The sequence below is a fragment of the Canis lupus genome, chromosome 14 (assembly GCF_048164855.1).
Source record: "Canis lupus baileyi chromosome 14, mCanLup2.hap1, whole genome shotgun sequence".
Classification (NCBI taxonomy): Eukaryota; Metazoa; Chordata; class Mammalia; order Carnivora; family Canidae; genus Canis; species Canis lupus.
Window position 1 is genome coordinate 21,698,622 of NC_132851.1, and position 23,725 is coordinate 21,722,346.

Consider the following 23,725-nt stretch of genomic DNA (forward strand, 5'->3'; position numbering starts at 1 on the left):
TGTGAAGAAGCTAGCTCTAGTCTCCTGGATGATAAGAGGCCATGCGCAGGGAAATCAAGTCACTTCAGCCAACTGGGAACATCAATTGTCATACATGAGTGGATCTTCAAGCCCGCGGAGTCTTCTGAGGGTGACTACATGAGTGAGCCAGGTGAAATGAGCACAACCAATGGACAGAATTGTGATAAATAATAAATCATTGTCATTTCAAGTCTGCAATAGGCAACTGATACAGATTTGAAAATTTTCAGATCAAAATGGGAGTGTCCACCTTTGTAAACCTGAAACTAGTGGCTTATAACGGATCACACTTCTGTGCCCTTTCCAGTGTTCCTGATGTGTGTGTGTGTGGTTTCATGATTGTGTACTTCTTGGGTTGGGTTCCCCCAGAAGCCAAATCTGAGAAAAGGATGTGAGTGTCAGTTGTTTATTTGAGAGGTAAGTCCATAAAACTCTAGCAGCTGAGTGGGAAATGATACAGGAAAGGAAACAGAACCAAGAAGGGTATGTTATTGAATTTATTCTTACTGGACAACTGGGACTCAATGCTGCTGAAGTTTGGTGGCTAGAGTAGATCATAGCCCAGAGTTTTCCCAGCTGAGAGGTTAAACTGAAGAGTTTATCCATCAGATCCTATTAGTTACTGATAGAGGGATTCTGAGGGTGGGAAGAGTGTCATAATGCCTTGGTTCTTCTGGTGTCTACCTTGGGCACAGACTGAGTGGGCTCCAGTGATTAGAGAAAGCCTCTTGGGAAGAGTCCCAGGGCTCCTGTTTGTGAAACTTTCAGTTGGCCTTCCTTGGAGTGTAAGTACTTACAGCGTTTAAATTGTTGTCAATATCTAAATATACAGAATATTAATATCTAAATATATAATGTTTCAATCAAATAATAAATTATCGGGATCCCTGGGTGGCGCAGCGGTTTGGCGCCTGCCTTTGGCCCAGGGCGCGATCCTGGAGACCCAGGATCGAATCCCACGTCGGGCTCCCGGTGCATGGAGTCTGCTTCTCCCTCTGCCTGTGTCTCTGCCCCTCTCTCTCTCTCTCTCTCTCTCTCTGTGACTATCATAAGTAAATTAAAAAAAAAATTAAGGGCAGGAAGAGAAATGTTCTTTATTTCATGAAATTCTATTAGCCCATTGAAATATAAATGTATATTCATTATTATAAAATCTGCCAGTGTTAGAGGAAATGGATTCAAGGAAACCCACACCAAACACATTCTGTTCACTCAAATTTCAAAACAGCAGGCTTTAGGAGAATGCTTTTAGAAGAAAACTCCCTATTGTTTTGAGCCTAGGGAGGCTTTATTTTGGTTATGGAGGGGGAGGGAAAGTTTAATAACTTTGTGGCAACTTCCTGTTAGCATGCTCTGTACCATAGCACCAGCCAAATTGCTCCTTCCCAAGGCAACTGAACTAAGTTTCCATTTTGTATTGTTGACATGCAATTCAGTAACCATGAGTGCAGTCAGGCACCTGGCAGGGCTGAGGAATCACGGTTCCTGCACTACAAGGTCAAAGTCCTAAAATTTGGCCACCAGTGTGATTTTTAATAAATAATAATAGTAACAATGATAAATTTAAATAACATCTCAGATTTATTTCTATGTTCCAGTGGTTTCTTCCATGATGGTGATTCAACTCTAGGTAGGCTGTGGTCCAATACAAATTTTAACTCTTTGCCCTTTGGCGCTCAACCAAAAAATATATTTCCTACACCTCTACTATGTGTGTGCATGCCTGCATACATGCATACACATGTGCCTGTTTGTCTTGCAACAGTAAGCATTTACTCTCCTGGTATATGTTGGTAACTACAAGTTAGCTGATGTCGCTCCACCTGGCTTGCAATTCTGGGACCCTGATTGAAGTGGGGCCCTGAAGTGGGACATGCAGTTATTGATCTTCCTGTATCCCAAGACTATGATAGTCCAACATGAAAATATTGGCAAAGTATTGGTATTGATTTTTTTTTTCCAGAGGCTTCTCTTCTTGGCTTTTAATTTTTTTATTTTTTAAAGATTTCATTTTTTTTTTTTTTTTATTTGACAGAGTGTAAGCCAGAGAGCACAAGGGAGCGGGGCTGGGGGTTGGGAACAGAAGACAGAAGGAGAAGCAGGCTCCCTGCCCAGGGGCCTGATCCTAGGACCCTGAGATCATAACCTGAACTGAAGACAAACACTTGGCTGACTGAGCCACCCAGGTGTCCCTCTTCTTGGTTTTTTTAGATGACCACCTTCTCAGTGTGTCCTCACATGGTCTCTTCCCTGTGAGCACATGCTCCTAGTGTTCGTGTGTCTACATTTTCTTTTCTTATAGGGCACTGGTCAGTTTGGATTAGAACCCACCCTCGGGGGGTCTCATTTTAACTTAATCACCTCTTTAAAGGCTGTATCTTCAAATACAGTCACCTTCCAACAAACTGGGGATTTAGAGGTTCAACATATGATTTTTTAGGGAATACAGTTTAGCCCATAACACTCTCATAGCTTTCCCTTGGCCATGGCATAGATCATGTCTATTCAAATGCCATCAGCCAAAGCAAGTCACATGATAATGGGGGAGGTGTAATCCTCTGACAGAAGGAGGGAGTGAACAATTAGGAATAGAAGTACAGTCTACCCAAGAATGGATATGTTTATACATTTGTCACTCTGGTCTTACGATTTGTTTAAGCATATATATCAACACACCTAGGAAGTTAATAGCAGGATTCCAAAGACTTAAGGTCATTTCCAAAATGACACCTTGGGACTTTTAAGGATGGGGCCTATAGTCTATAGAGTCGTTGCAATCCAAGATCTCTGATACCATGTCTGCATAAATATTTTCTGTATACTACATAAGTAACATAAGATTCATGCAAATATATTAATAATTGAAAAACATTCAAGCGTACACTAAAAAATAAGAGTATAAAAATAACATAAGACACCATCTGGTGCCACCATTCAGATTGATACTATGTCATGTTTGCCCTAGATCCTCCCTCCTATATCTTAACCAATTGCTATATTTGCTTTATCAGGTTATCTATTTACCTCCATGCCTGTATACATCTATACACCATTTCTTAAAATGCATTTCAAATAAGTTTAAGACATCAGTATATCATCATCATCACTAAAAACTTTGGGACACAAATTATTACTAAATTTAGGTATTTGTTTATAGATGCTTTTCTGACGTAAGAGTTAAATTTGGCAAAATGTATAAATCATCATTATAATAGGCAGTGAATATTGACCAACACATAAAAAAACTATACCCAGCACCTTATCATCCCAGCAAAAGCTTTTGTGTCCCTTCATAGCCAAGCTTTACCCTCGTCCGCCTAAGGGGCAACTGCTATTCTTAGTTTCTTCATTATAGATTTTTATTTGGTATTCTAGAATTTCATATTAATGGAATCATACATGTTTACTCTTGTTCCGGGTTTCCTTTACTTAGTGTACCATTTCTGAGATTTAGCTATATTGTTACCTGTATCGGTAACTCGGTAACTCATATCTTTTTTTTTTTTTTTAAGACTTTATTTATTTAATTGACAGAGCACAAGCAAGTGGACTAACAGGCATAGAAAGAGGGAGAAGCAGGCTCCCCACGGAACAGGGAGCCCAATGTGGGGCTCGATCCTAGGGCCCTGAGATCATGCCCTGAGCTGAAGACAGATGCTTAACCAACTGAGCCATACAGGCGCCCCTGATAATCCATAGCTTATTGTTGCTATGAATTCCATTGTGTGAATGTACTACAGTGTCTTGATCCATTTTCTTATTAATCCAGTTCCTGGCTGTTTTGAATAAAACTTAGGATTTTCATAGATGTATACTTTCACTTCTCTTGGGTAGATACACAGAAGTCACAGGAGAAGTATGTGTTCCATTTTCAAAGAAACCACCAGATATTTTTCCAAAGTGGCCATACCACTTGATGTTTGAGAGTTTAAGTTGCTTCCCATATTTGCCAAAATTATTATTGTCAGTCTTTCATCTTGGCCATTCTGGTGGGTATATTGGGGTATGTGATTTTTTCCTTAAACTTGGATTTCCCTGATGACGAATGGTGTTAAGCAGTTTTTCTGAGTCTATTGTCCATTCATATACGTCTTTTTGTGAAACAGCTATTCAAACCTTTTGCCCATTTGCCCCTCTACTTTTCTTTTTTTCTTTTAAAGCTGGGCATGGAGCCCAATGTGGGGCTCAAACTCAGGACCCTGAGATCAAGACCTGAGCTAAGATAAAAATTGAACCCTTAACTGACTGAGCCACCCAGGTGCCCTGCTCCCCTCTACTTTTAATAGAAGAATTCAGTCTTTCATTGGCACTAATGAACTGATTCAGATTTGACTGTATCTCCTCCAGTTTCTACTCACCATGATGGAGAAGTTACATAACCTATTTTAAAGTCACTAGGGGTTATAATATTGCCATATTGGCTCCATATGTTTTTGGTCTACTGACCTAACAGGCTATTTTAAAATAACTAAATACTGGCATCTTTGTTGTTTGTTACATCATGATTTTTATTCTTAAAACATATATAAGTTAAATCATTTACATTGTAAGTGGAGCTAGAGAGTTGTATATTAAATTAAAATTTGGAATCTAATTATCCATCACTAAACGACTCTTCCAAAAGTATTCTGACTCATACCCGTCTCTTATTTAAAACTTTTCAAAATGTATAGTTACTGTTTTAATTTCCAATTCCATGAGTACATTTGAGGTTTCTATTAGTCTGCTTAGGCTGTCATAGCAAAATAGCACAGACGTGGTGACTTCAACAACAGACGTAGTTTTTGCACAGTTCTGGAGGCTATAGAAGTCCAAGATCCAGGTCCCAGCTGATTCAGTTTCTAGTAAGATCTTTTTTCCTGGCCTGCAGGTGGCTGGCTGTCTTCTGGTCCTGCCTTCTGTCCTCATATGGCTTTCATGTGTGTGTATGTGTGTGTATGCAAGGGTGAGGAGGGGTGTGGAGGAGAAATGCAGAGGCAGAGAACCAGCTCTCTGTGTCTCTTCTATAAGGACACTCATCCTATTGGATCAAGGCCCCATTCTTATGCCTCATTTTACCTTAATTACTCCCTTAGAGGCTCCCATCTCCAAATAGAGGCATACAAGGGGTTGGAATGTCAACATATGAATTGGCAGGACTGGGGTTGGGGGGCAAACATTCAGTCTGTAACAAGATTTAACAGCTTTTCTTTTCTTTATTAGTCATTTGTATTTACCTCAAGGGTCCCAGGTAAAGTCCTCAAGTTGTGGGAATGTATGAAAGGAAAGAAGGAAACTGTGTTGGGGGAAGAGGAGAGAGGGAGATTCTCTGGCTCTTCCTTTAGTCTTTCCTCTTTTATTCATCGAGGATTTGATTTCAATTTAACTTCCCTCTTTTCTTCTAAGACCACATTCATTCCTGAAGGGCTGACTTCCTTCCCCTTGGATAATTTATTTTACCTTGGAAATTTCTTCCTCAATCATCCCACCTGGAAAGATTCAAGAAAGAACAAAAGAATTTTCTTAAGTGTAGATGCTGATCCTATTTCAGGTGGAGTAGTATCTGAAGGCAGAGTGTTAATGATGATCATCTCTTATATATATATTTGTAAAATATATAAAATATCAACCTTTCAGCATTCAATAAATTGTAATGTAACAGTAATTCTAATGTATTTAATATCTCTCATCTCTTGTGTGTTCCTGTAAATATGTATTGTCTAATGTATTTTACATTTTTATAAGTATTATAAAATTTATCTATTCTGCTTTTTTCTTCTTTCTTTCTTTCTTTCTTTCTTTCTTTTCTTTTCTTTTCTTTTCTTTTCTTTTCTTTTCTTTTCTTTTCTTTTCTTTTCTTTTCTTTTCTTTTCTTTTCTTTTCTTTTCTTTCTCAATGCTATTAAGATCCATCTGTTGGACTGTGACCCTTTCCACATTATACCTATCTATTTTCCCAGTGACAATCTGATATAGCTCCTAGCTCCTTATCTCCAGCACAATGTGACTGTGATCATCCTCATATGCAGTCCCACTTAGGTGATAATGTTTTGGGGATATACATCTGAGAGTGGAGATTCTGATTCATGGGGGGAATGTCTATGTAATGGCTACACTAGTCTTATAGTTACACCAGCAAGTCTCAAGGACTTCTATAAACCCATTGTCCCTCAGCATTAGTCAATGTTCTAACTTTTGTTAGTCTACCATGTACCTGGTTATTGTCAAATATTCATTGTTTTTGAGAGAGAGTTTCATGATCATAAAGCAAAAAGAAAGTCTTTAAAAAGAAAAACCATGGCAAAGTGCCATAGTTTGTGTATTTGTTTTAAGAACATAATTTAGAAGTTAGCTGGTGGTCATAGGGACACAATAAATTTATTTGAATTGATAACTGAAGTGAAACATTTTTTTTTATAGGCACTAAGTCTTGGATCAATACATTGGTTAGATAATGTGGACAGACTTGGCCAGTAAGATTATATAGTGGATAGTTTCTAAAAACTGTACAGGTTCAATTGTAGTGCCAAGGTTTGGGGGAAAATATATTTAAGCCATTTGATAAGACAAAATTATTTTATTAAAAATAAGTATTGCCAAAATGTATTGAAAATAACAATATTTTTATATTCTCAAAACTTCCTGAGGGTATTGGGTTAAACAAAGTACCACTGTGTGAAAAACCAAGAGTCATTCAACAAGACTTACTAAAACCTTTTTGGTATATTTCCCAGAAACTAAGAAAGTGAATGACTTTGATGACTGGATAACAAATCATTTCACAGGTCAGGTACTTTCCAATTCTTGGCTTTCAACAAAATTGAAGAAGGAAATAACTAAGTTGTCAGTTGAGAGACTATTAAAAATAATTTTAGATGATAGATCACTACATGGATTTTGGCATATAACTTGGGGGAAATTCAAAGAAATGGGTGATATTGCAATAAGAAATTCTTGCATCCCATTCAGCTTGTGGTAAGAACAAATTTATTTTCAGAATTTATGCCTATAAAAGTGAAAAATAAGAAAGAAAAAAAAAAGAAAAACAGACATGATACGGAAAACTGTCTCATTTTAGTGACAAGTCATACTCATCCATGGATACATGAGCTAATTGCAGAAAAAAAAAACAACCTTTAAGAGATAGAATTCTAAAAATTATTTTTTGTTTGAATTTCAAAATTTTAATGTATTTGTTCTTTTAATTGTGGACAACTGATAACTAAGAGAGAATCTAGATGAAATTTCTTAATTAAAGCAAAAATGTTTGTTTTAAATTTATATACATATTTTTTTTAAAAAGATTCTATTTATTTATCATGAGAGACACAGAGAGAAAGGAAGAGACACAGGCAGACGGAGAAGCAGGCTCCATGCAGGGAGCCCAGTATGGGACTCGATCCTGGAACTCCAGGATCATGCCCTGGACCAAAGGCAGGCACTAAACCGCTGAGCCACCCAGGGATCCCCATATATAAGTATTTTTGTTGTAGAATATGATTAGTATGTCAAGTATAGTAAGGTGAACTTTTAGATATAAAAATATGTTAGGATACTGTGTGTGTGTGTGTGTGTGAGTGAAGGGCAAGGGGAATTAGGTGCAAGGAGAAAAGAAATGAAGTAAAATTACTAATCATTAAGAAAGATCTTGTTTATATGTTTTTTAAAATGTATGATGGCAAGTATCTAGCATTATGGTTATTTAGATTTACTGGACACACTTAAAAGGGTGATATACCCATATTATTTTACAATATCAATACTTATAATATATCCCAAATCACAGACATTTTACCTATTCGAACGTTTGATTTCAAAAATTTGAGACTTCAAGCCAAATTTCGCACATTTTAGGGAGCGTAAAAACATTTTGAAGACCATCAGCCTAATTCACACAGGTAATAGGAAATAGAGAAGGAATGCATTTATTTATTTATTTTAAAATTTTATTTATTTATTTGACAGAGAGAGAGAGGGAGAGACAACACAAGCAGAGGGAGCAGCAGGCAGAGGGAGAGGAAGAAGCAGGTTTCCCGCTCAATCCCAGGAGCCTGGGATCATGACCTGAGCCAAAAGCAGATGCTTAACTGTGTAAGCCATCCAGGTGCCCCCAGAGAAGGCATTTAAAGCCAGATTTTTACTCGAGGTTGTAGCATTTTGTATCTGTTATAATTCGATGGAAAGAAGATCACACAGCAGTAGGAAGCATCATTGTTTTACCTCCTCACTCCCACACCCACAACTCTCTGAGGACTTGCAGACAGGCAAGAATGAAATCAACATGGTCAGAGAACTGGTAAATGACTGTCAAAGTCACAAATTATATGCACGCGTCTGCCTAGCACAGTGCCTGCCATCATATATTATTTCTAAGTATTAATAAAAGTTCATTAAATGAATGAATAAGAGTCTAGGGCTTTTCTCATTAATAAAGTTTCTGTAAAGACAAGCATTTCAGTTTATACTTGTTATTTTTAGATCTATGATCATTTCAGAGTTTACCATAAAACTTGTAAGTTTCCATAATGACTAAAAAACAAGCAAACACTCTAAATAAAAAAAGACAAGAAGAATCACTGACACTCTTTTTGCCAGATGGATGCCTATTTTTAAACCCAATTTTGTATCAGAATTAAAGGTAGTAACTCCAGTGAATAATATTAAATTACTAAATGTAAGCTATGTCCACACTATATTCAGAATAGGGTCAATTCAGGCCTTAAATAATGCAAGACAGGTTATACTTTTACCTAGTTTAACTGACAAGAGGACTTTACAACCAATTCTTGTTTGCTCATGGTCAGTAGAAATGGACTAGACGCGACTGAAATCAATGCATTATCTCAAAATAATTAAGACCATATGCCTGTGCATTCACTATTCCTTATCCTTTCCTTCTTTTTATTCTTTCTCCCTTTTTTCTCAGCTAAACACATTGTGTTGAGTTTTAGCAGCTTTAATTTTTCAGAACCATTGTTGGAATTAGGAAGGTCTTAGAAATGGATTTATGCTTTACCTTAAGTATAAGCATTAGGGTTCCTCACTTACATCCTGGAAGCATCCCGGGAATACTGTCACATGGTGATATATTTTTTTATAAAATTTGAAAACAGTAAGATACATTTAATTGTAGTTTGAGCTTCATGGGCTATATTTATGGGATTTGTGGTCTCTTCCAGGCATTGTTAAATTATTGCTAGCCATCTCATTATAGAAATGGCTTTCAGGAATATTCCTACTGACCATTTTTTCTGACTCACTCAGGGTCATGTCTCAAAGGTGCTGGAAATAATGCTGCATTTTAAATGTGTCTTTGGCATCTGGCTTGGGAGCATGTGGATAGTGTAGAAGATAAAAAGTTTCAAAAATTGAGAAGCAGAAGCTGTTCTATGGAAGATTCTTCTGAATCTTATAGCTCATATACAAAGAATATTGGATACAAGTTTCCCCAAATTTATTAACATATTAAATGTTTACATGAGATTACTAATGATGTGTGTTGAAACTGAAAGAAATTTTTTGAAATAATGAACTATAAACAATACAGATTTTGATTAGCTCTGATCGAAGAAAGACTGAATTGTGTTTCTCTTTTCTCTGTAGGTAATAATATTATAAAATCGTTGTCAAAGGAAGAATTAGTCAAGACTATGCAGCCAAAATAGGTAGATAAAAGTATTGTAGATATGTGCCAGGCAGGTAATAAAACTGTTTTTTTCATTCCCCCCTATTTTGTGATGTGTATGATATTGGTGGTCATCCTTTTAAAATTAATAGTTTGTTATTTCTTACTATAAATAAATGTTTTGTTTTCTTCTAACATTCCTTTATATCTACCTTTTGAATCTTGAGTTTTCTTTTCTTATCAAGAGTCCCTAAATTGTATACACTTCATGCCTCACAAAACCAGATTTGTCCCTGGCCTTAGATATTATTTGGTATAACACTCTTATTATAAACATGAGAACACTGGTCTAGAGATAATTTCTTACTTCTCGGACTCAACTATTATGGGCAGGATTGTAATAACAATCCAGGATGCTGGGCAGTGAGTTAAATCTCTCATGATTAATCTATGGATAGAATAAGTTTTCTTTGTATATGAATCTGTGCTAGAATTTTGGCTATGAAAACAGTATTTTAGAATTGAACTCTAGACTAAAAGTCCATAGAGAGAGAGGAAAAAAATGTCAGCAGTTGTGCATGGATTTCTTTGAGAAAAAAGCATTTGTCAAAGTGGCTAGAAATGAAGAGGGGATCACTTTGGGGTTCTGCCAGTTATTACCAGCTAGAAAGTCCCAGAAACCTCATCCAAGGCAACTCTGAAATTTAGAGATGCACGCGCAAATGACACTCAACAGCATCGTTGAATAAAGTAGGAAAGAACCAGATAATGTAAAACTCATTTGTTACTGATTGCAATGACATGGCCTGTGTTCATAGTCCCTAAGGCTGAATTCTCTCTGAATAATACAACAAGGGAAGCCCGAGGATGTTTCAGAGCTTGGACAGTGAGAGGAAATTTTACTAACTCCGGTCTGTCATTGCAACCTTACCACAAATGTAGTCTGGAAATCCATTTTAATGCTATTCTGTAGCTGTCTCTGCACAACAAAAATGAATGTGCATTCGGGGACCTCCAATTACCTAACATTTGCAGAAGGCAAATAAATACTGATTTTGTCTTCTAACAAGACAGAAACTTTGAATTTGAAAACTAAGCAAATCAGACTTTTCATCCTGATGAAGACTAACTGGACCATGATAGAATTTAAGCCCATAAGCAGTAGTGATTTACAGAGAAGGCTTACAGTAGCTGTCCAGAGGATATGAGATTGCCATTAAAGACCTGCTTTCCGGGCTAAGTAGACTTTATAGCAGGGGTACTATATGGCCTTCTCAAATTTCAAAGGCCATTTGAAGGCACATTTAAATGCTAGGTCAGAAGCAGTCCCTGATGGAGGCAGGGCTGTCTCTGTGCTGTCTTTGAACTCAGGGACAACAATGAGTGTTCGCTCTGCTTCTGTGGCTTTAAAGACAACAGGTCCCTCCAAGCATCTCCACCTCTCAAGGGTTCTCTAAGTCCTGAGAGGTACTCAGCTCAAGGCTTTGTGAGAACTGCCTTTGTTTGAATGTCTAGAATCCTCTCCCCTCTACAGGGGAATTAGAATAGCAAAAAGCAAAATAAAGCCAATCCTGGCAGAGGCAGATAACAAATTACACCGGTGAGGAATTATGCTATAGACTGGAAGCTACGAACTGGCTGGCAATGGTTCAGTCGAAATGGTGGATGTATTGTTTGGCTTGCATATGATTTTTTAAAAGAAATTTGAACCAATATTCAAAACTCCTGATTTTGACACAAAGAAAATGTGGACTTGTCTCCAGAAATATTTTGCAACTCTAGGTTTCATTCTTACAGAGCTGCCAGGAGCTTTTTGCCTTACCGCTGGGCAGTAGCCTGGGCACACACTCTTGTAGTGCTCTAGCTTCTCCATAGTTGCTAGTTCAGGTCAGACTTTTGAGAACCCAGAGTGGAGAGAAGAGAGAGCTGTGAGAAGTCACAAGAGTGCCAGCTCTCTCAGTCAGCTGAGAGATTGTCTGATCTGACCCTTTGAAGGAAGAAAGTTTGGTTGGGAGGAAGAGCCTCAGACCACAATGTCTGTACTATGAGCGTTCAGCAAGGCCAATGGGAAGTCTTAGAAATTCACCCGGCCCATAGTCCCATGACTCCCAGTAAAGGGCCTTCTTTGGGACCCCTGTGGCCAGTCGAGACTGGGAGCAAGCTGTGGGAGGCCTCTGATGCATTTCCAGAATGTTGCTGCTGGGGGGCTTAGCTCTTTGGCTCCCCTCAGACAGGAATCTGAAGGGGAGGTTATTCTCATAGCTCCCATGCCTTGATTTACTCTGGTTCTCCTACTACTTATTATTTGTAAAGAAAGTTTGATTAGGATTCTGGTAGTCTGATTTTCCCATGTTCAACTGTTTCCTTCTTTCCCACACCATGGTTGGCTTTGCGTTTGCTTCTTTTGTTTTAAGCCTGAGAATCGTAAGGCCACGGGCCAGGTGTGTTCTTTTGTCCTTTAAACTATGAAAAACAAGAACAGGAATAATAAGGCCACAACGGAACAACAACCAGCAGCCAAACAGAAATCTAGAGGCTCTATTTATATTGCAATGAAAAAGAATATTCTTTTTTTTTTTATATTTTGTGATAAACTTTATTTGTGATTAGTGGTAAGTTTTATTTTTTTTTTATTTTTTATTTTATATATATATATATATATATATATTTTTTTTTTTTATTGGTGTTCAATTTACTAACATACAGAATAACCCCCAGTGCCCGTCACCCATTCACTCCCACCCCCCGCCCTCCTCCCCTTCCAACACCCCTAGTTCGTTTCCCAGAGTTAGCAGTCTTTACGTTCTGTCTCCCTTTCTGATATTTCCCACACATTTCTTCCCCCTTCCCTTATATTCCCTTTCACTATTATTTATATTCCCCAAATGAATGAGAACATATAATGTTTGTCCTTCTCCGACTGACTTACTTCACTCAGCATAATACCCTCCAGTTCCATCCACGTTGAGGCAAATGGTGGGTATTTGTCATTTCTAATGGCTGAGTAATATTCCATTGTATACATAAACCACATCTTCTTTATCCATTCATCTTTCGTTGGACACCGAGGCTCCTTCCACAGTTTGGCTATCGTGGCCATTGCTGCTATAAACATCGGGGTGCAGGTGTCCCGGCGTTTCACTGCATCTGTATCTTTGGGGTAAATCCCCAGCAGTGCAATTGCTGGGTCGTAGGGCAGGTCTATTTTTAACTGTTTGAGGAACCTCCACACAGTTTTCCAGAGTGGCTGCACCAGTTCACATTCCCACCAACAGTGTATGAGGGTTCCCTTTTCTCCGCATCCTCTCCAACATTTGTTGTTTCCTGCCTTGTTAATTTTCCCCATTCTCACTGGTGTGAGGTGGTATCTCATTGTGGTTTTGATTTGTATTTCCCTGATGGCAAGTGATGCAGAGCATTTTCTCATATGCATGTTGGCCATGTCTATGTCTTCCTCTGTGAGATTTCTGTTCATGTCTTTTGCCCATTTCATGATTGGATTGTTTGTTTCTTTGCTGTTGAGTTTAATAAGTTCTTTATAGATCTTGGAAACTAGCCCTTTATCTGATATGTCATTTGCAAATATCTTCTCCCATTCTGTAGGTTGTCTTTGAGTTTTGTTGACTGTATCCTTTGCTGTGCAAAAACTTCTTATCTTGATGAAGTCCCAATAGTTCATTTTTGCTTTTGTTTCTTTTGCCTTCGTGGATGTATCTTGCAAGAAGTTACTATGGCCAAGTTCAAAAAGGGTGTTGCCTGTGTTCTCCTCTAGGATTTTGATGGAATCTTGTCTCACATTTAGATCTTTCATCCATTTTGAGTTTATCTTTGTGTATGGTGAAAGAGAGTGGTCTAGTTTCATTCTTCTGCATGTGGATGTCCAATTTTCCCAGCACCATTTATTGAAGAGACTGTCTTTCTTCCAATGGATAGTCTTTCCTCCTTTATCGAATATTAGTTGCCCATAAAGTTCAGGGTCCACTTCTGGATTCTCTATTCTGTTCCACTGATCTATGTGTCTGTTTTTGTGCCAGTACCACACTGTCTTGATGACCACAGCTTTCTAGTACAACCTGAAATCTGGCATTGTGATGCCCCCAGATATGGTTTTCTTTTTTAAAATTCCCCTGGCTATTCGGGGTCTTTTCTGATTCCACACAAATCTTAAAATAATTTGTTCTAACTCTCTGAAGAAAGTCCATGGTATTTTGATAGGGATTGCATTAAACGTGTATATTGCCCTGGGTAACATTGACATTTTCACAATATTAATTCTGCCAATCCATGAGCATGGAATATTTTTCCATCTCTTTGTGTCTTCCTCAATTTCTTTCAGAAGTGTTCTATAGTTTTGAGGGTATAGATCCTTTACATCTTTGGTTAGGTTTATTCCTAGGTATCTTATGCTTTTGGGTGCAATTGTAAATGGGATTGACTCCTTAATTTCTCTTTCTTCAGTCTCATTGTTAGTGTATAGAAATGCCACTGACTTCTGGGCATTGATTTTGTATCCTGCCATGCTACCGAATTGCTGTATGAGTTCTAGCAATCTTGGGGTGGAGACTTTTGGGTTTTCTATGTAGAGTATCATGTCATCGGCGAAGAGGGAGAGTTTGACTTCTTCTTTGCCAATGTGAATGCCTTTAATGTCTTTTTGTTGTCTGATTGCTGAGGCTAGGACTTCCAGTACTATGTTGAACAGCAGTGGTGAGAGTGGACATCCCTGTCTTGTTCCTGATCTTAGGGGAAAGGCTCCCAGTGCTTCCCCATTGAGAATGATATTTGCTGTGGGCTTTTCATAGATGGCTTTTAAGATGTCGAGGAATGTTCCCTCTATCCCTACACTCTGAAGAGTTTTGATCAGGAATGGATGCTGTATTTTGTCAAATGCTTTCTCTGCATCCAATGAGAGGATCATATGGTTCTTGGTTTTTCTCTTGCTGATATGATGAATCACATTGATTGTTTTACGGGTGTTGAATCAGCCTTGTGTCCCAGGGATAAATCCTACTTGGTCATGGTGAATAATTTTTTTAATGTATTGTTGGATCCTATTGGCCAGTATCTTGTTGAGAATTTTTGCATCCATGTTCATCAGGGATATTGGTCTGTAATTCTCCTTTTTGGTGGGGTCTTTGTCTGGTTTTGGAATTAAGGTGATGCTGGCCTCATAGAACGAATTTGGAAGTACTCCATCTCTTTCTATCTTTCCAAACAGCTTTAGGAGAATAGGTATGGTTTCTTCTTTAAACGTTTGATAAAATTCCCCTGGGAAGCCATCTGGCCCTGGACTCTTGTGTCTTGGGAGGTTTTTGATGACTGCTTCAATTTCCTCCCTGGTTATTGGGCTGTTCAGGTTTTCTATTTCTTCCTGTTCCAGTTTTGGTAGTTTGTGGCTTTCCAGGAATGCGTCCATTTCTTCTATATTGCCTAATTTATTGGCGTATAGCTGTTCATAATATGTTTTTAAAATCGTTTGTATTTCCTTGGTGTTGGTAGTGATCTCTCCTTTCTCATTCATGATTTTATTAATTTGAGTCTTCTCTCTTTTCTTTTTAATAAGACTGGCTAATGGTTTATCTATCTTGTTAATTCTTTCAAAGAACCAACTCCTGGTTTTGTTGATCTGTTCCACAGTTCTTCTGGTCTCGATTTCGTTGAGTTCTGCTCGAATCTTTATTAACTCCCTTCTTCTCTTGGGTGTAGGATCTATTTGCTGTTTTTTCTCTAGCTCCTTTATGTGTAAGGTTAGCTTTTGTATTTGAGTTCTTTCCAGTTTTTGAATGGATGCGTGTATTGCGATGTATTTCCCCCTTAGGACTGCTTTTGCTGCATCCCAAAGATTTTGAACGGTTGTATCTTCATTCTCATTAGTTTCCATGAATCTTTTTAATTCTTCCTTAATTTCCTGGTTGACCCTTTTATCTTTTAGCAGGATGGTCCTTAACCTCCACGTGTTTGAGGTCCTTCCAAACTTCTTGTTGTGATTTAGTTCTAATTTCAAGGCATTATGGTCTGAGAATATGCAGGGGACAATCCCAATCTTTTGGTATCGGTTCAGACCCGATTTGTGACCCAATATGTGGTCTATTCTGGAGAAAGTTCCATGTGCGCTTGAGAAGAATGTGTATTCAGTTGAGTTTGGATGTAAAGTTCTGTAGATATCTGTGAAATCCATCTGGTCCAGTGTATCATTTAAAGCTCTCGTTTCTTTGGAGATGTTGTGCTTAGAAGACCTATCGAGTATAGAAAGAGCTAGATTGAAGTCACCAAGTATAAGTGTATTATTATCTAAGTATTTCTTCACTTTGGTTAATAATTGATTGATATATTTGGCAGCTCCCACATTCGGGGCATATATATTGAGGATTGTTAAGTCCTCTTGTTGAATAGATCCTTGAAGTATGATATAGTGTCCCTCTTCATCTCTCACTACAGTCTTTGGGGTAAATTTTAGTTTATCTGATATAAGGATGGCTACCCCTGCTTTCTTTTGAGGACCATTCGAATGGTAAATGGTTCTCCAACCTTTTATTTTCAGGCTGTAGGTGTCCTTCTGTCTAAAATGAGTCTCTTGTAGACAGCAAATAGATGGGTCCTGCTTTTTTATCCAGTCTGAAACCCTGCGCCTTTTGATGGGGTCATTAAGCCCGTTCACTTTCAGAGTTACTATTGAGAGATATGAGTTTAGTGTCATCATGATATCTATTCAGTCTTTGTTTTTGTGGAATATTCCACTGAACTTCTTCTTAAAGGGGAATTTTAAGAGTCCCCCTTAAAATTTCTTGCAGAGCTGGTTTGGAGGTCACATATTCTTTTAGTTGCTGCCTGTCTTGGAAGCTCTTTATCTCTCCTTCCATTTTGAATGAGAGCCTTGCTGGATAAAGTATTCTTGGTTGCATGTTCTTTTCATTTAGGACCCTGAATATATCCTGCCAGCCCTTTCTGGCCTGCCAGGTCTCTGTGGAGAGGTCTGCTGTTACCCTAATACTCCTCCCCATAAAAGTCAGGGATTTCTTGTCTCTTGCTGCTTTAAGGATCTTCTCTTTATCTTTGGAATTTGCAAGCTTTACTATTAAATGTCGAGGTGTTGAACGGTTTTTATTGATTTTAGGGGGGGATCTCTCTATTTCCTGGATCTGAATGCCTCTTTCCCTTCCCAGATTAGGAAAATTTTCAGCTAGGATTTGTTCAAATACATATTCTGGCCCTCTGTCCCTTTTGGCGCCCTCGGGAACCCCAATTAAACGTAGGTTTTTCTTTCTCAGGCTGTCGTTTATTTCCCTTAATCTATCCTCATGGTCTTTTAATTGTTTGTCTCTTTTTTCCTCAGTTTCCCTCTTTGCTATCAACTTGTCTTCTATGTCACTCACTCGTTCTTCCACCTCGTTAACCCTCGTCGTTAGGACTTCTAGTTTGGATTGCATCTCATTCAATTGATTTTTAATTTCTGCCTGATTAGCTCTAAATTCTGCAGTCATGAAGTCTCTTGAGTCCTTTATACTTTTTTCTAGAGCCACCAGTAGCTGTATAATAGTGCTTCTGAATTGGCTTTCTGACATTGAATTGTAATCCAGATTTTGTAACTCTGTGGGAGAGAGGTCTGTTTCTGATTCTTTCTTTTGAGGTGAGGTTTTCCTTCTAGTCATTTTGCTCAGTGCAGAGTGGCCAAAAGCAAGTTGTATTGGGAAAAAGAGAAAAAGAGAGAAAGAAGGAAAGAAAAGAGAAAGAGAAAAAAAAGGGAAGAAAAAAAAAACGAAAAAAAAAAAAGAGAAGAAAAAGAGAAAGAAAAAGAAAGGAGAAAAAAAAGGGGGTGGGGGAAGGAAACAAATCAAAAAGCAAAACAAAACAAAACAAAACAAAAAAACAAACAAACAAACCAAAAAAAAAAAAAAAAAAAAAAAAAAGAACCACCGGGGAGTATCTTCTGATTCTGTGTACTTTAAGTCCCTTGGCTTCTCCTGGAAGTTGTCCGTCTAGCTGGTGTTCTGGGGGAGGGGCCTGTTGTGCTGGTTTTCAGGTGTTAGCAGTTGGGGGAGCTGCTGTGCCCCTGCCTGGTGCAGGGCTCAGGGGGGTTGTTTACCCCGTGAGGCCGCAGGAGGAACAGCCCCAGTGGCGGGGCAGCTCTGGAAACCTGGATTCAGCTCCGGCAGGAACTCCGTCTGCAGGGCCTGGAGGCTCCGGGGCGGGGCCGCTGATCTGCTCAGCTGGGGCAGGAGCGTCCTCGCTGTCCTGGGCCCTCCCGGCCTCTGCCTGTCCCGGGGGAGGCGGGATCCTGGGCTGTGTCCCGGCGCCCTGTGCTCCGGAGCCTGCGCTGTTGGATTCGCGCTCCCGGGCCGCGCAGCCCCCTCCGCGGAGCCGCCGCCCGAGCCCCTCCGAGCTGCTCCTGGAACCGCGCAGCCCCCTCCGCACGGAGCCTCTTCTTCTGCCCGAGCCCCTCCGAGCTGCTCCCGGGGCCGCGCAGCCCCCTCCGCGGAGCCGCCGCCCGAGCCCCTTCAGCTGCTCCGGGTCCCGCCGGGTCCCGCCGTGCGCGCTGCAGCCCTTAGGGAGCTCGGCGCACTCCCCCGGGGCGCAGGTGTCTGTTAGTGTCCCCGGGAACCCGAGGGCATCCCCGCCCTCCTGGGTCCTGCTCCACCTCCCCACGAGCCCCTTTCCGCCCGGGAAGGTCGGTGCAGCTCCTGCTCCTCCGGGACGGGGCTCTCCTGTCCTGGGGACACTCGCCCCGGCCTCAGCCCGGCTCCTCGCGGGGCCCCTCCCCCTTGGAGGCCTTTGTTCCTTTATTTCTTTTTCCCCGTCTTCCTACCTTGATAGAAGCGCGAACTCTTCTCACTGTTGCATTCCAGCTGGTCTCTCTTTAAACCTCAGGCCGAATTCATAGATTTTCAGGATGATTGGAAGGTTTTCTAGGTAATTTGGTGGAGACAGGTGATTTGGAGACCCTACTCTTCCGCCATCTTGCTCCTCCCCTGCCGAAAAAGAATATTCTTAGGGTCATTGACAGATCTACATTCCTATTCATTCATTCATTCATTCATTCATTCATTCAACAAATGCAGAATATTTACTACGTAGCAGGTGCACAACAGTCTCTCAAGTTACCCCTGGTGTACCTCTAGCTTGTTGGTTTGGAGAAATAACAAAGTGAATAGTCTTTCTAAAGTAACAGAAGAAGACCAGAGTATTCCTTTTCCAAGTGTGTCAATATCTAAGCAATTTTGCTGCCAAGACATTTTTAACACTGGTGGATCTCCCACAGTTTGTTCTTTTCCTCTCAGCTGAGGAAAAGACACCTAGGACTGACACCAGTATGGGACATTTGCGCGCTGGGCATTTCTTGGCAGGTGAAGACATGCACTTTTATTTCCTTTCCCTGTTTCTCAGGGAGCAGTGTCATTTTTTTATCCTACCACCTTACCTTGTGTAAATTCCCTTCTTCCCTTAGGCGCTGGCTTTGTTTCTCGGCCTTCCCACATCTTCCCACATTATGTCAAATAATTGGCAGTTGGTGGGAACCAAGCTGTATGAAGATTTACTTAGGTGGCCCTAGGGTGGGGGTGGGGGTGTCTCGGAAACACCTTGGTATTTACTGCTGTGGCATCTGTCAATCTGCACGGTGCAGTGATGTGAGACAGGAAAGAAGTCATAACACTTCTTCAGAAACCAGAGAGGGAAAAGAAAATGCGCATCTTGCAGGTCACCTAGAGTATCCCAATATTACTTCAAATTATAAACTCAGTTCAGTTTCTAAATATGGGTTTTTAAGCCCAGAAAATCATCAAAATATGGAACTTCAGTGAAGATTAATTTTTCTGCCCTCCCAGCTGGAGTGGACTAGTGTCTGGCAACTTGTGTTGGGAGTGAGGGTGTGGTCACACTTTCTTTTCCTACTTCACTCAACTAACTAGCTTCTACTTCTACTGTTGCCCATCTAAATCAGGAATCTAGGGGTTGGGGGAGGAGGGGGAACAGAAACAGTGGATTTTTGATCTGTGCCCTCAGAATATGACTTTGTCTCTTCTCCAGTCTCGCAGGTGTGTGGAACTCACTTTCTCTCTCTGAGCTTTTGTGGGCTTTTAGGTACCATTCTTCCTGAACATTTCCAGCTGCAGCTCCTCCATTCAGAGGGCGATGCCCGTTCTTTGGTTGTTTCCTCACAGCCCTTGGTTCTTCAGCAGACCTTACCATGGGTACTTCACTTTTGGAAACACAATATTCCTTCTAGAAGACTCTCTTGGACAGAAGTTTGAAAAAAAAAAAAAAAAAAGGGCTCTAGGCTAGTTTTCTCTCCCTCAAGGCCACAAAACTTGTCCATGGGAAGCATGCCATACTTTTGTACCACCTCAAAGGGGAAGTGCAATTTCTTTCTAGAGACACCCGACCAAAGTTTAGCTGGCAATGTAGCTTGCTCACTCATGTATCCTTTCCTCCAGCCTTCCAGCAAGAGTCAGAGCTCAGCCCACCATGCCTACCAAACTCATCTGAGGCTCTACAAGGAGACCTGGTGGGAGGGGGCGTTCGCTTGCGAGGCCAACGGTGAAATGGTGGCTCCTACATGACTCAGAGCTGGCATAAGTCTCTTTAAATCCTCTCTCTCCACTCCATCAAACTTTTATATACTCAATTTGGTTTGGGGAAAACAGTCTAGACCACTAATATTGAGTTTCTGTTTTGGTCTGGCACTTTGGAACGCAGTATCTGTTTATCTTGGTGTCTCCATTGAAACTTCAATGATATTATTCTATTATGCCACTTATAAAACATTTGATATGTTCATAATCTCTTCTCAGTTTTCTTATATATAATTTTGGCATGATAATGTCTGCCTTGTGCTGAATAGATAAATAATATCCGTGAAACAGCAACCACAATATCTAGCAAACAGGAGGAATTTGTCAAAAGTTAATTTCCTTCCTCCCACTCCTCTTCCCTCTCCAACTTAAATAAAAAGGCATTGTGCTATGATCAGGTGGGGTCTGTGCTGCGCCTGAGCCTTGGGGTCCCATGATGACAGGCTCCCCACACTGTGGGAGCCTTGGGCATGTGCAACAGGCACTCAGATTGACAAAGAACACAACCTGAAGCCTGACGATTTCTGGCTGGTCTGTGCCCTCGCTGAGGCTCAAGAAGCTCACAGACCAGTCTCCTTCATCCCCTTCTCCTCACTCCAAAAGCTGAGCTTACTGTTGCCAGGTCCCTGGGCAAACAGCATGTGAGATGGGATGGACATTGGACGAGTGAGGTGTCTACTACCTGCCTGGGCAAGGAGGATGGCTGGCATGTCCACAGTGCTGTCAAGCTGCTACAACTGGATGAGGAGTTCCTGAAGGCTGTGGATCATCAGGCTATGGCTTCATTACTAGGTGTATTATAGATCCAAGGGGACATCACCCAGTCATCCACTGCCAGGATCATCCAGACTTTGAGGGCTGCCCTGTGGACCTAATGGTGTGTGATGGGGCTCCCAATGTAACCAGCTCCATGATGTGGATAAGTATATGTAGGCCTAGATCCCCCTAGTACCTCTGAACATTGCTATACACATCTTGCAGCCAAGGGGCTGCTCTATAGCCAAGATCTTTGGAGTTCAGGATGTGACCCTGAGCTATAGCCAGCTGCATCTCTTCATCTCCAGTGTGCTGTGTGCCAAGCCCAGGAGCAGCCCTCACTCCAGCACAGGGGCCTTCACTGTCTGTCAGGGTTATGACCCCACTGAGGGCTTCCTTCTGGACCTGACCTTCTGGACCAAACTCTTGTGGGACTACTCTTACAATCCATTATTTCAGCAAGTTAGGTGATCCTACTCACATCACTGTGCCATTTGTGACCTGTAGGGACCTGAGCTATCGTTTGGGAGGCAGTTACCCACTGGCCCTAGAGGAAGGATCAGAGTACAAGTACACTCCACCACTCCATCCACATCCCTTCCCCCATCTCGACACCATATAAGGAAGCCTGCACATTGAAGAAGAAAGGGTGGCTGGCCAAGGAGATGGTCCCTAGGACTGTCCCATCCGCACAGGGGACACGTTGCCCCAGCCCCTGGTAGCTCCACAGTGCCGCACCCTGCTGGCCTCTGAGCTGGAAGACAATGAAACTAATTGTTCCCCTTAATACCTTAATACCTCCAGTTAGCTGGCAATCTGATACAACCCGGAAGCTGTTTGCTGTCAGGAAAATGAAAACTTAGATTGATGAACTTGTTCTCAAGTATCTCATCAATGGGTCCTGAACATCCAATTCCTGAGTGGGAATCTGCAACAACCACTATGAACACAGCATGGAAAGCAACAGCACAGACACCTGTCTGCATTGTAGAGAGGGTCGCTGAGCGAGCTTGTGCCTCTTCTCTAAATCTTTCCAGGGATGTCCTGACTGTGTCTAGAATTTAGCCCCCAAACAGAGGTTCTTAACTTAAACTGGATAGAAATCAGGAGTATCTGTAAACCTGGGGGAAAATATTGCATCTTCATTTTCACTAACATGACAGAAATCTCACTAATAGAGCTGAAATTTAGCTTTACTCCTAAATACAAATGCTGACAATAAATCACATTAGTAAAAGCAGTGCCTGTTACCTTCCCTGTATTACAAATCAGTTACTTTTTATGTGACATAGTTTTTGCAGGCATCTTGACATGCTGTTCACATTTGTCACTAGTTTGAATAATAGAAGATCTTATATTTTGATGTACTAATAAAAAACTCTATGTTAAAAAAAGGCATTGTATTTTGTTATACCAAAGAGAGATTTGGGGCCAAATTATTTTATAAAAATAGTCAAAATTGGCTTTTGACTCTATGGTTTAGTGAAACCTTTCCAACAGATTCTTTTTTTTTTTTTTTTAAGAATTTATTTATTTATTCATGAGAGACACAAGAGAGGGGCAGAGACATAGGCAGAGGGAGAAGCAGGCTCCCTGTGGGGAACCTGTTGCAGGACTCCATCCCAGGACCTGGGGATCACCACCTGAGCCAAAGATAGATGCTCAACCACTGAGCCACCCACGTGCTTAGATTCATTTTTTTTCTTAAATATTCAATATGAGAGGTTCCTGGGTGGCTTAGTTGGTTTAGCCTTGGACTCCTGATTAGAGCTTAGGGTCATGAGATGGAGCTCCAAGTGGGGCTTTGCACTCAATGTGGAATCTGCTTGAGATTCCCTATCCCTCTACCACCTCCCTCAATAAATAAATAAAATCTTTAAAATAATTCAGTGTATATCGATATAGTGTAGGTATAGTGATAGGTACATTTTCTAAATGCAGTATTGCTCAGTAATTATCAACACAAATGCAATGAAGTTTACAGTGAAGAAGCAAGGATTTGAACATAATGAACTTAATTGTTCTCAACCTGTTGTTATTTCCACTGAATCACATTTTTTTTGTCAGATGAATAGATACACACTACTTAGTTGATAGACAACTGAAGTATAATTCTATTTTATGCAGACTGGAAAAATTAATATTCATAAATATTTATGAAGAGTAGTTGGAGCTTTTTTTCCATTTCAGTTATATCTGGGTGTGTTTTTCATATTACTACTAAGGGATGAATATTTTTATGATAATTAATCTCTTTCATGATCTAAAACTGAATAATAGCACATGAATCGCTACTTGTTATTTTTATGTAACTATAAACATAGATTCTTTTACTCTAGGGAAAGCAAAAATTACTCTGTTTTGCAGGAGTGTACACTTTCATATTTATGTCCAGAATAGGCAAAAAACCACCAAAAAACATAACCCCCCCAGAACAGCTGTTTCATTAAATTTCTTTCTTCTCAATCACTGTATTAATCATGGCTCTTTCAATATCTCCTTTTATTTTCCAAAAATATATAACTTTCTTATTTGACTGTTCCCTTATGTTGCATTTTGATTTTGCCAAGCTGATGAATTACAAATGAAGTTCACAAAAAAAGATTGTCCCCCAAAGAATATTACTTTATTTCAGATTGAGACACACGAATTAATGCCCTCTTTCCCCCCTTGTGGGTATCTGAGAACTCATTGCTTCTTCTTTGTTGCATTTAATTTTAGTATAAAGAACAATTGCTTGCATTATGAGACTCTGAAGCCTTCTCCAGTTTGTTCTA

At 40.2% G+C, this 23,725-nt stretch overlaps 1 long non-coding RNA gene and 1 pseudogene across 8 annotated transcripts in view; both read left to right on the plus strand.

Moving 5' to 3' along the window:
- Positions 1-23,725, plus strand: part of LOC140603775 (uncharacterized) — a 167,309-nt gene that overhangs the window by 59,782 nt on the left and 83,802 nt on the right. Inside the window, exon 1 of one of the 8 annotated variants that reach the window (XR_012006761.1) lies at positions 715-806. The exons of 6 other annotated variants lie outside the window; for them this stretch is intronic. This is a non-coding gene — a long non-coding RNA (uncharacterized lncRNA). Of the gene's footprint in view, positions 1-714; positions 807-23,725 lie in introns of those variants that run through there. One more of the 8 variants, XR_012006762.1, reaches the window with a different exon arrangement.
- LOC140604322 (tRNA (cytidine(32)/guanosine(34)-2'-O)-methyltransferase-like) lies at positions 18,932-21,735 on the plus strand (annotated as a pseudogene).